Genomic DNA, 13,413 nt, shown 5'->3' with positions numbered 1-13,413 from the left:
ATAGAGTTTACTTTGTATCCAAAATCAATGGAAGCTTATATAAGCATGACCTCCACCAACTAACGATCACCAATCATCCCCATCAAACTATCACCCCCAACACAACCACCAACTCCACCCTACAACTCAAGGTCACTCCAACACATGAGCAAAACAAATATGCTATAGCAACTTGAGAGTGGTCAAGAAAGGTATCCACTTCACATCATCATCCACATGGAACTTTACCATAGGTTTCAAGTACTGGAAATAGAACCACATTCAATCTTGTAGGTGGTGGCCTCTATTCGATCGGGTTGTTCTTTCTCCCTTATTATCAAGATTATGATGGTGATAAATCAATATCAGCCTAAGTTCTTTCTCCCCTCGTCTGAGTCTTGCTCCCTAATCACCTTATCAAATTTAACTCACCCTAGGACTTAATAGTTTCCAAACACCAAGTAGGCAACCAAAGCTTTAAATACTAGTATAAAGGTTGGGATGAAGTTCCAATGGTTGTAGGTTGAGCTTGGAAGGAGGTTTGATATTTCCCGAGCTTCATTTTTGTTTTCCATTTTATTTGTAAATTTTTCTATTTTTTATTTTTCATCTTCATGTGTTTTTATTTTTATTTTTATTATCATTATTTGTATCCAAGTATACTTAAAAGTGGGATTCATTATTGCCACATGACATAATAGAAAAATTAATTGGGACCCAACTGATGTGATGTTTTCAATAGGTTGGGTATTTGTTTGGAATGTTTCAAAAGGTCGAGACCAATTTGGAATGACACTAAAATGTTATGGTTTTTGGTACTTAATCCAATTATATATCAATGGCATGTTTTTGTTTTAGACATAACTAATATATATTAAGCCAATGATGAAAGCGATATAGACTTTAGGCCATTATAAAAATTTAGAGCTTGATTGTTCTATACTTTTCTCTCACTCGTGCCTTTCGTTTACATGAAATAGTGCTCAACACGAGGGTAGGTTCTCAAAAAGAATTCATCTTAGGCCATCCCCAACCGAAATGTCCAGAGGGTCAAAAATAGCCCGAAAACTGTCTCCAACCGAGGGCTAGGCCAGATGGCTTGTGAAATCTAAGAGGGTCCTATGGAATCTGAAAGGGCCAAAGGGCTAGCCAAAAAAAAAACATTAATCCTGTTGGTTATAACTGACATGAATACATTTATATTATTTAATATAAATGTATTCCTGTCGATTTTAACCGACAGGAATACTTAAGTTAAAATTCAAATGCAATGACTAGCTGACGTCAGCTAGCCGTTGCATTTGAATTTTTTATTATTTTTATACAATTTTATTATTATTTTGTATTTACAAAATTTTCCTGTAACTTCTATTTTTCATATTTTTTTTTAAATTCTATTTTTTTTTTCCTATACATTTATTTTACAAAATTTGTTTCATATTTTTTTTAATTCCATTTTTTCCTATAACTTCTATTTCACAAAATTTGTTTCATTTTTTTTTAATTCCATTTTTTCCTATAACTTCTATTTCACAAAATTTGTTTCATTTTATTTTAAACTCTACAAAATTTGTTTCATGCTGACGTCACTTAGCCATTGGATTTGAATTTAAGATGTAGTTTTTAAATAATAAATTATGTTTGGCCCTATGGCCCTTTGACCCTCGGTTGGAGACGGAGACAAATATGGCCCTGTACTGTTCATTAAAATATTAATATCTTGGAAAGCCATAGGGTTAAAACGAGCATTCTAGCCAGCCTTAGGATGGCCTTAGTGATTCTCTATTTAAGCTCAAGGGTCAGTTGAGTTTGGTTAGATGCCTCTATAAATGTGAAAAAGTTTACTTATGTTTTTTTTTTACCCTTTAAGCATCAAAATGGTTATTGGATAAGGGTGGGGTTGGCTAGAATCCCAATACATGGGAAACATATAGAACACCCTAGGTTGCAATTGTGGAGCTAAAAATAATTCCAAATTATTGGAGGCGACACATGGACTTTTAACCAATAAAAACAAGCTTGCCCTCATTAAATGAGCAAGGCATATTTATATTCCCACACGCAACTTAGCATTCCTAAAAGTGCAGTCAGCAGATTATGACTAATCAAGACTCATCTGCTCGTGGCGTGGAAAAGTCGAAGACATTAAAGATAAGATTAATTACTAAATTTTATCTTTAATACATACCTAATTGAATACCAACCGTATCAAGTAAGGAATTCCTTTCCCATCATTATTTTAATTAATATGTTGGAAATAGCATCTCCTTATGCATCATATGGTTGACATAATTTGGCCAATACGAGGTCGCCATGTGTAAAGCAAAACGCTACACTATGGCTGACCAATACCTCCTTATCACTTCCATATTTTGGTAAGCTTTTCACTATACAGAAAACCCTAAACACTCACTCTATTCAGAGTTACTGACTAAGGCATCGGAGATCCATTGGCCAAACCCTCCCCCCCCCCAACCCTAAACAACCTTGTGGGCACGCGAGGCTTTGGTTTTTGATCAAATGTGTTGATTGTTTTGTAAGTACAATTTCATCAAGACTGAATACGACAAAAATTTGCTACCACATCAATGTCCCAGAGGTGTTACAAATATCACATACAGATGATAGAGCATTTAGTTTTTTGTCACTATTTTGCGAGAATTTGAATTTCGATTTGAGAATTCAGTAGAAGCCCACCGAATAGAGTAGTCCAGTTTGGCAGACAGCCAACAAACTGAGCAGCATAGTACAATAGAAGCCTCCTGAGTAGAGCAGCCTAGTTCGGCCAGGCAATACCAAGCAAAGCAGCCCAATTCAACTAGGCTATATCCAATAAAACAATATAGTTACTCCTTTCTTTAATCCTACAGGGTATGTTCCATCTCTTTTGAATATCCAAGAGGCAAGTATTTTAAATACTAACACAACTAATCCTGATATTGATGTAAGTACTTATAAATTGCCAGCAAGACATAATCATGGTGTGCCACCTCACAGGTTCTCTCTGGATGGAAATGTCAAGTATCCAATTGCTAATTACGTATCATGTGAGCATTGTTCACTAGAACGTATGGAAATGGTAAATTATATGGAATCAATTAAAATTCCAACTTAAGTAGAAGAAGTTGTACAAGATCTTAAGTAGATACAAGCTATGAATGAAGAGATGTCAGCCTTGCTAAAAATAAAACATGGAAGATAGTGTAGTTACAAAAAGAAAATGAGCATGTTGGTTGTCGTTAAGTGTTTACAATCAAGTACAAGATTGATGGATCAATTGATACGTACAAAGTAAGGTTAGTGGCTAAAAGCGCACGCTCAAATGTATGGTATAGATTACCAAGAAACCTCTTCTCTGGTAGCAAAGATGAATATTGTATGTTTTTAATTTCCTTAGCTACAAATATGGATTGGCTTCTTAAACAGTTTGATGTGAAGAATGCGGTCCTTTATCGAAACTTGGAAGAGGAAATGTATATTGTCTTTCCATCGGGTCATGGTGCGAGTGGTAATACAGAAGTTTGCAAGTTGCGTAAGTCTCTTTATGGACCTAAGCAATCGCCTCGTGGTTGGTTTGACAAGTTTACTCAAGAAATGAAGAAATACAGGTATCACAAGAGTTATTCAGATCACACTTTGTTTATAAAGTGTAGGCTTGGCAAATTGACTGCTCTAAGTATTTATGTGGATGATATGATTATTACAGGGAATGATTCATAAGAAATCCAGAAGTTATAGATAAATGTTGCACTTGTGGATACTCCTATATTAGTAAAGCATCACTTGGGTATTTACCGGCATTTACCCTATCAAGTTCCCGTTGATAGGGGTAGATATCAAAAACTTTTATGCATATTAATTTATTTATCTCATACTCGGCCTGATATTGCATATACTGTAAGTTTTGTGAGTCAATTTAAGTAAAAATCACATGGCTGCAACAATGCGAGTTTTGACATATCTAAAGTTTGCACCCGGTAAGTAAATATTTTATGGACAACATAGGCATCTAAGGTGTAGGGGTTTACAAATGCAGATTGGACTAACAATGTTATTGACAGATGTTCTACATCTGAGTATTTTATATTTGTTGGAGGTAATTTGGTTTCGTGACATAGTAAGAACCAGAAACTGGTGTCTGGGATTCTGTTGAAGCTACGTATAAAGATATGGAACAAGGAATATGTGAACTCTTTTGGTTAAGTAAACTTTTAGATGTCTTGGTTTTGAACCAAAGAAGGCTATGAAGTTATATTGTGACAATAAAGCTGCAGTGGAAATAATAGATAATCTGGTACAACATGATTGAACAAAGCATATGGAGGTTCATCAACACTTTGTCAAGGAAAATCTTGAAAGAAAGATTGTGTCTATACCGTTTGTGAATTCGGAGTAGCAGCTGGCTAATGTTCTTACTCATGGAGTATCTAATAAAGTTTTTCAGGACTCAAGCATCAAGTTTGGCAAGTATGATATATATGCACCAACTTAAGGATGAATGTTGATTTGTGTCTTAAATTGTAAATATTTTAGGAGTCATTTTTAGATAGGATTAGGATTTGTAATCTCTTGTATTTAGTTTATGTATCCTTGTAATTATATTCCTTAAAGAATAAGGCTTTTGTGCCTATATATCGTAAGCTTTGGAGAATGAATAAAGTAACGAAGTATTCAACGTATTTCTTTTCTGTTTTACTACTTAATTTTAAAATTAAGCAATTTTTTATGACAAAAAACAATACTAAACTAAGCCTAAGTCATACTATTCATCATAGAAATTAAAAAAATTAAAAAAAATCTTAAGTCATACCATTCATCATAGAAGTTAAAAAAAATTAAAAATAATCTTAGTTTAGCAATTTTAATCATGATCTAATTGTATATAGATATTAGGTTATGTGATTGTCCAGTGTCACTGCCAACCCTAATTGGAAATAACAATGTCCCAGTTAAAAATACATGCATAGCTTTGTGTGTCAACAAGGTCTTCTCCGGATCATTTTGGTGAAGATTTTGAGGATTTGTAAATTATGTCTGTTTATTGTACATAATGGGTTTATTTTTTATCAGGTAATGTTTGTATTTAATCTTAAATAAAAATATATAAAATAATTTCTAACCATACGATGTACAATAAACGAATATGATTTTACAGATTTCTAAAATCCTCACAAAGAGGATTTGGCGAGAATTTGGATTCCTTTGGGTGGACGTTCAAGTTTATGCTTTATTAATTGGGAATTATTGTTGGCACTCCAAAAATCTTATTTTGTACTCCGTGTATAATAAGATTTTAGGAATGCTTATAATATTTTCCTACTAATTTACTATTTTATGTTTTAACCCTTGATATAATCACTGCCGCAATCAGACAAATCATATGCGTCTGCTACAATCACACTAATCAAGACGCGAAAATAAGAACCGGGACCACCCGTTTCCCGGTTAAAACGAGTGCCACACAAAATACAAAACCGTGACGGCCTTCTCTGAGCCACAGCTCACGCCAACCGACAGCTGTAGATGCCCTCCTCCCTTACTCCGTTGTCTCAAATCTGCAGTTAATCCCGTAGCTACACCTGTCTCTATTTGTACCTAATTGCCAAATTGGTCCACAAATTAATGGCCAAACTTTTGACTTTAACCCTGTTTTGCTCGAGGCCTAATGGACAATGTTCTCATAACTGGATATCGACACGTGTCTGTATGTTAAGAATTTTCTTATGTTTTATTTTACAATATTCATAATAATATGTTGAACGTCAAAAAAATATTTCGAAAGTTGCTACAAGCTCCATTACATCATTGTCATCATCTCTATGTACTTTATTATTATTTTTTTTTAACAAACAATATTATTTATACTAAGAAAGAAGGGGTGATCTTAGTTTCACAATAAGTCAGTAATAATTTGGTTCAAATTCGTCTTTGGTAAGAATTAAACCTAAGACCTCTCACTTACTAGTGAAGAGGAATATCTTTAGACTGCAATATTAAGTGGCCATCTCTACACACTTAAAACCTCACTTTTGAATTCTGAAATTAAAAAGTGCCCTAAATTAATTTGAATTTAGCTTGGAATATTCATAATAAATTCATTTTACGTTAGAAAATATTTCAAAAGTTGTTATGAACTTGTTGTGACTTTGGTGTTGTCCCAACATCTCTAGAACCTCATTTTTAGTTTGTGAAAATAAAATTAGTTGTTTAAACTTGAATCACTTACTTACAAATAAGTATTTTCATAACTTAATGAAACCCGCTCGCTGTATAATGCTTCTACTATTAATTCCAAATTTACTTTATGAGAACCTATTTACGGGATTTATGTTATAGGCAACGTCGCAACGAGTTTATAGCATTTTTCAAAATATTTGTCTAATGTAAAATGAATTTATTATAAAATATGACGATAATAACATGTGGCAGACTGTTTTATAGATAGCTGTCGGTGGGGCTCGATGAAAACCTCTCGTTTTCTGCCACATGTATGTTCTTATAGTTTATAGAATTGTTTTTAATGTTTGGGATATTTTTTTTTTGTGAGATTTAAGTGAGAGTTAATCTAAACTCTTTACATTGAAAATTAGATGAAGCTCACACGATTTGTGTGTGTGTAAATATAAAAATTTTGAAAAGAAAAAAAATACATGGAAAAATTTCGTCCCAGAGTGGTACCTAAAGTTATAATTTTGGGACACTTTCATACATCTGTTAAATTTTCTGTTAAAATCTCTGTTAACTGATGACGTGACACCTACATAGACAATGATTGGACGCCAAGTGGATATTAAAAAAATTAGAAATTAAAAAAAAATTATTTAAAAAAACTAATAAAAATTAAAAATAAAAAAACTAAAAAAATTAAAAATTAAAAATCTAGGCCTATTCCTAACCATTCCCCGTTCCCACCGAGCCATCCCTCCTTCTCTCTTCTTTCCTCTGCGTCCACTTACCTCCTGCCTCATCCTCGCCTTCTCATGCTTCGTTAAGGTCGCGTCGTTCTCGATCTCCCGGATCGTCGACACCAGACCGCTGTCCACGTAGGTGTTCACGGCGGGGATATACGCAGGAGCGTTGTTGGAGATCGATGTGCAATCGGGGCATTCCCACTGGAGAGTGGCGGCCAGGGACTCGAGCTTGGCCAAGAGGCAGGCATCATGTTAGGGGGTCACGCAAGTCTTGCAAGTAAGTTTCTCGAGGTCGGGCGGAGTCACCTTGCAGAACATGCAGACGCCGTCTCCGGTGCAGGGAAGCTAGCTAACCCTTCCTCATTTCTCTTTCCGTGGTTGCTGCCCATCCAACCCATCACTTATCCGCTTCTCAAAACTATCTCCCTAGTGAATTTGCCTTCGCCATCGTCATCACTCCATGCCTCGCTTTCAGCCTCGCTTGCTCCATCACCGGGAGTTTGTTCCACTCTGGCTTCCATGCACATGGTACTCGTGACCCACCAAAAACCCTGGGTTTCATCTCTGCAAAATATAAACCTTTTTCTTTACAAAAAATTGGGGAAAAACAAATCTTTTTCCATCTGTTTATTTTTCCTAATTTTGGGCATCGAAATCGAAAAAATAAATTGAATTTGTATAAAATTGAAGAAATCATATTGGGGTTTGGGTTTAGCGGGAGCATAATCGGGCAAATGTGCGGTTACCTCCGATGAGGGCTTGTAGTTTTAAGAGGGAGTTGTAGATCTTGGAGTTGTGAAGGGAGGAAAAGCCATGGCTGAGTTTGGGGTGGGCGCAGAGGAGATGAGAGAGGATAGAAGAGAGAAGGATGGGAGAGAGGGCTAGGTGGGTGGGTAGGATAGGCCCAGATTTTGTTTCTTTTTTTTTTTAATTTTTTGACTTTTAATTTTTAAATTTTTTTAAATATCCACGTGATGCCCAGTCATTGTCTATGTAGGTGCCACGTCATCAGTTAACAGAAATTCTAATGGAAAACTTACGGATGTATGAAAGTGTCCCAAAATTATAATTTTAGGTACCACTCTAGGACGGAAAAAACTTCATGTATCAAATGTTGAAAACCAAGAAATTTCAAAATAGTAAACTGATATTAACCATTTTAAAAAAAATTAAAGATAATAAAATAACATGTGGATGATGTTAAAAAAAAAAAAAAAAGAGCAAATTTTTGTATGTGTACAAATTCTAGATTCTAAGTATCCAAAAGATAGTGGTACAAGATCTGTTGTTTTGGGAACATATCATCCAATTTGTTCAAATCCACAGAAAAAGGAATTGGAGAATTAAAGATTTGCGGATAGATGTACTGATAATGGCTGGGATCGAAGTTTCTGTATTGAGCATGCTAAACGAATTAGTTGGTGTGTAGGTAAAAATGAACCACAACTTAGTAGCTCAGTCACTAGAACTATATCTCACTCCCACTTTTGCGCATGAGTTGAATTTGAAATCTCCTCACACGAATACTAAAAGCCGTTAAACAAATTAGTTATGTGTAAGAAAAATAATGAGTTATAACTTAGAGCTAGAACACAACCGATTTCCATTCTATGAATCAAACTTCAGCATCTTTCAACTAAGTAAAAACTAAATGTCTCTAAACAAACGTATTATGCGTTTAGTAAAATAAGAGTTATGCCTTGGGTAAAAATCTTGCGTGTACATAAGATTGCAAACTTGCAAGCTTTAATACATCAATTGCCAGAATTGAAACCACATATACTAAAGTGGAACATTAAAACAATATAGGAACATGGATTACCTAATTTTGCCCAAATTGAGAATTATACTTAAATACATAGAACATGTAGAATAGGCGTACAATTATTATTATTTTTTTCTAAACAAACGATATTATCTATATTAAGGAAATGAGGGAGTAGGCCTTAGTCTTACAATGAGTTAGCATAATGTGGTTTAAATTTTTCTTCAACGAGAATCTAACTTAAAATCTCTCACTTATTTATAAAAAAAAATATCATAAGATCATAATACTAAGTCGCAGTAGACCTGCCAAACTTGACGTCTTTCTCCTTTATATTTCCAATTGGTGCATGAATAGGTTCTCTATCGTGTCAAATTTATGAATAGGTTCCCTATCGTGTCAGATTGTTAAAGGGCCACGGTACAAGGATGAAAATACATCTTAACTAGTACATTTCTAGTTACGAATTAAGTCGCTTTTATGTGTCACTAGACGTAACTCCTATCCGTAATAACTTTCCACCCACGAAACAATAATTCGGAGAACGACTTTTTGCTGCTCAGGTTCTAATGTCACATGGACAAATGTAGAACTGGATGTGTCTACGATTACATGAGTAAACCATCGTCCAACGAATCAGACTATGCAATTACAGTTTATTTGGTAAATAGCTATTATAATCATTTTTTTAAGTCTCTTTGTTTTGGTGTGTTGAGATTTGCTTTTAAAATCTTGGCAATACAAACTTTAGAGAAAAAAAAATTTGTGACGGACAGTTTAGTAGCCTATAGTCTTAATTTAAATTTAAGTAATTTTTATTTGGATACTCCTCATTTTTGTTCAATTAGTTGTATTTATGAAGATCAACTTGAGATATCCAGTTCTAAAGTTATTGTTGAATAAATTTGTTTGAATTCTTGCTTTTTAGCCTTGTTTTTCAAAAAAAAAAAAAAAAAAAAAAATCGTCCAACTAATTAATAAAATCTTTTTTGTCAAATAAAAGAGAATGAAAAGGCAAATTAGTCTTCTATAACAAAAAAAAAAAAAAATGATGAGCAATAATGTAATTTCACAAGTCCAAATTTTACTGTTTTTTATTGAAGCCTCACCTACATGTGATGTTAAAATACCTCTAATATTAAAAAAAAAAAAAAACCAAAAACAAAAACATCCCACTCCCCACACGTTCTCTCTCTCTCTCTCCCTCTCTCCTTCTCATTTTCTAAAAAAATATGTTAATACACACAAAATGTGTAGGCAAATGCTAGTATAATATTAACAAAATTCAGCTTTTCTCATTTTCTAAATAAATAGTATCATGGGCCATTGTGTTTTTATTGTCACATACCAAAATTAAGATATATACCATTACTTTCTACTTAAAAAAAATAGCCTTAATACTAACTCTTGAAGCTTGAAAGTATTCATTGACTCATTTTTACTTATATGCAAAATTAGCATGTGTGATAAACTTTCTAATAATGGGTGTAATTCTCACTTTACCAGCTTTATATCTAGGGTAAAGATTGTGTGACATCTTCATACTTTCGTTAATTTTTATGTTAAAATTTCTATTAAACTTTGACATGACATTCACGTAAATAATAAATTGGCGCTGCGTGGCACCCACCGATATGGGCCCATGTGGGCCATAAAAAAATTTAAAAATTTTCTGCAAAATAAAATTAAAAAAAATTGGCCGTCTTCCTCGCACAGGAGGCAGCCCTGCGCACCATGGGAGATCTGAAGGTGTGCCCAAGTGATGACCTCAACAACGTTCGTAGTAGGCCATAGATAGAAGCAGCGGGCACGGGTTGCAGAATTCTTGGGTGGTCAGGCAGCAGCAGCAAGCACGGGCTGGGGTTTTAGGATTTGCAGGTGGCGAGGTTTGGCTTAGAAGCGGTAATCGCAAATTTGGTGGGGGCAGGGTGCTGGTTGATTTGGTGGCTGTGTCATTGTCCATTGGCACCACGTCAATGGTGGATCTAAAAATTATTATTAGGAGTTAGTAAAAATAGCGCGCATCGTGCAAATTTTTAATTAGTAAAAATAGCGCGCGCATGGTGCAAATTTTTTTTAACAAAAAAAACATATTGCTATTCCATTTAGTTTTGGTGGGGGCAGGGTGCTGGTTGATTTGGTGGCTGTGTCATTGTCCATTGGCACCACGTCAATGGTGGATCTAAGAAATATTATTAGGGGTCAGTAAAAATAACGCGCGCATCGTGAATTTTTTTAATAGAAATAGCATATTGCTATTCCATTTAGTTTTGATAGGTTCGAAGTCATTTGCAAAGACATATTGCAAATCTATTAATGCCTCATTTGGGTGGGTAATTAACATGTTCCAAAGTTGCTCCCATATGAATTCTTAACAAAGGAACACACTTATCTTGAACACACTAACAAATTGATTGATATCATTGCATCCCATTAATATGTTTGTCCGAGAATGATGATGTTTTGTTCATTCTCTGATATTACCATTTCGTTTACTTTGCATTTTTGGATAGTCTTTTACTTGGTTCTTTTTTCTTTTCTTCATACAATTGTAATCACAACAAACAAATAAACTAGAGGCAAATATACGAAGGGCAACTCCAACCTTCAAAGAAGCAGTACCCAAGTCATCTATGGAGATTCACTGGAGTTCGGAGAGTTAGCTGACCCCCTTTGCTCCCTAAGTCGGTCCACTCCTGCATGACGTCACGCTTTAATAGATGTTTTGATGGAAATACTAACAGAACTATGAAAATGTCACACAATCCTCACTTCAAATATGAAGTTGGGACAAAAAAAATTAATATATGAAAGTTTGAACTCACGATACTTAATGTTAATGAAGAAAAAAAATACTAAATACTGACTACCTGTAGTCAAGTATAATCACAAAATCAAGCACACAAACCCATCACGCGGGCAATGCTTCTAAATAAGCTTTGGGTGCGTAGAAACGAACCGTGTCGTTGCTTGGTTTTTGGGTTCGAATTCGATAGCGCTTCTGCTTGGATTGGGGTTGCCACCAGCGCACGTTAGCACCGGGGACGGGCAGCTTTTTTGGGGTTTAGTTTTGCGGGAAAACTGCACAAATTATAAAAGAAAGATTTGGTTGCCGGGAACATTGCTTTGACTGCAAGCGGGAGAGAGAGGGTATAATGGTAATTATGCGAAGGTGGTTTGGTTAAATCATGATCGGACGGTTGAAAAGATGTGAGATAATGTAACTGGTGAGAAGAATAAATGCGCCATGGCAAATGTGGGGACCCATGTATTGGATCACAGATTTTGGATGGGAAAAATTTGGGGCAGTTCATACCAAAAAGAGAAGAAAATTGATGACGGTTTGTCACGTGACTCAAGACCGATTGCATGTGACTGTTTATCATCATAAAGGCTAAGATAATACAAGAAAAGAAAATATCGTAAACGATATAGAGAAAGGTTTCCAGACGCTCCTTTACTTTTTTTTTCTTTATACATATCTATTTATATATGTCATTGCGCGGAAGTTGGCATTCAGTAATAAGAAAGGGATCTTAAGTTCAGGGATCCGGACCATTACAATTTGATCTAACGGCTACAAATAAGGATTACTTTAAAAGTTATAATAATTTTAGCTATTTAATTAAATTTCAATGACCCAGATTCCTGGAATTGGTGAATTAGGAGGAAGAGATTCGGAGGAGATCCCTTTCCTCAGTATTACGCTGAAGTAATATTGGGACGGGGCATCTCTCTCCCTTTTTTTTGGGAGGGGGGAAAATGATTTTTACTTATAAGGGAGATGTTTTAATGTGATATTTCGTCTCGAAATTTTATTATTTTGAATTTTGAGGTGTATTTGAGTTTTATTTATTTATTTACTTTTGGAAAAACAATTAAGGGGCATTTTGGTTATTTTAAATTTTACTTTGGTATTTGGACGTGTTTTTATAGATGGATAAATCTTGGTCCCACGAGCCTGTGGGTGACGCCTAATTCTGACTTAGAATGAAGAAAATAGAGCATTTTAAGTTGAAAGGCATTTGAAAGCAAGAGCTTCGAGATTAGAAACCAACACATTCATGGTTGAAATCGAAAATTAAGAAATAGAAACAAATGAGGGCTTTTGGACCTTTGGTGTTCGTTTAAGATTTGTGTTGGTCCTGTCCAATTCGGATCTTGATAGAGAGATGATAGGAGGGTTGCTAAGAGTCGAGAGCTAAGATGCGAATTGTAACAATTTTGTTCCTTGTAACAAAAATTAAAATAAAAAGACATGTGGACCCGTAAGAAACTGTCGATTTGAAATAGACTGGGTTAGGTCTGGTTCTATTTCTAATATAACAAGATTGGCCCACTCCACACCGTTTGCATTTACATTTATTTCTAGAAATAATGTTACACTAAGGTTCTCATGCTCTATGTGTTGGAGTATGAGTATGAAACGTAATTGAAGATTAACTATAATATTGAATGAATTATTGACTGGCAAAGTCTTGATAATATACTCGATTGAATCCTATTCTTTGTAGGATTATAAGTGATTTCAGTGTTCCATTGTGAAAAGGATTTAGATTCTTCACTGATTGATTTTGTACACGTATAATATGATAATGTTTTGTTTTAGAGTTCAACGCTAATTCTAATAGGAGAATGAGTTGGATTAATACTGTATATAACCTCAATCACTGCTCTTGCAAAGATCATTCCTCATCTTATGTTGAATACCTATTATTCAAAAAGCTTTCTAGTTTTGCTAAAGAGGAGAAGATTGCT

General features: G+C 34.7%; 1 long non-coding RNA gene across 1 annotated transcript; it reads right to left on the bottom strand.

Annotated features, from left to right (window-relative positions):
- Positions 1-6,829: 6,829 nt before the first annotated feature.
- On the bottom strand, positions 6,830-8,053 carry LOC125474721. The gene is made up of 2 exons (XR_007256147.1): positions 7,637-8,053; positions 6,830-7,454 (listed from the first exon to the last, which is right to left on the bottom strand). It is a non-coding gene; the product is annotated as an uncharacterized LOC125474721 (long non-coding RNA).
- Between the last annotated feature and the right edge of the window lie 5,360 nt (positions 8,054-13,413).

Source organism: the organism of the source record quoted next, unplaced genomic scaffold (genome assembly GCF_019419815.1).
Source record: "Pyrus x bretschneideri cultivar Hongxiangsu unplaced genomic scaffold, Pyrus_bretschneideri_v1 Contig13, whole genome shotgun sequence".
Lineage (NCBI taxonomy): Eukaryota > Viridiplantae > Streptophyta > Magnoliopsida > Rosales > Rosaceae > Pyrus > Pyrus x bretschneideri.
Note: the sequence above shows the minus strand (reverse complement) of the source record. Positions and strands in the feature narration are given on the sequence as shown.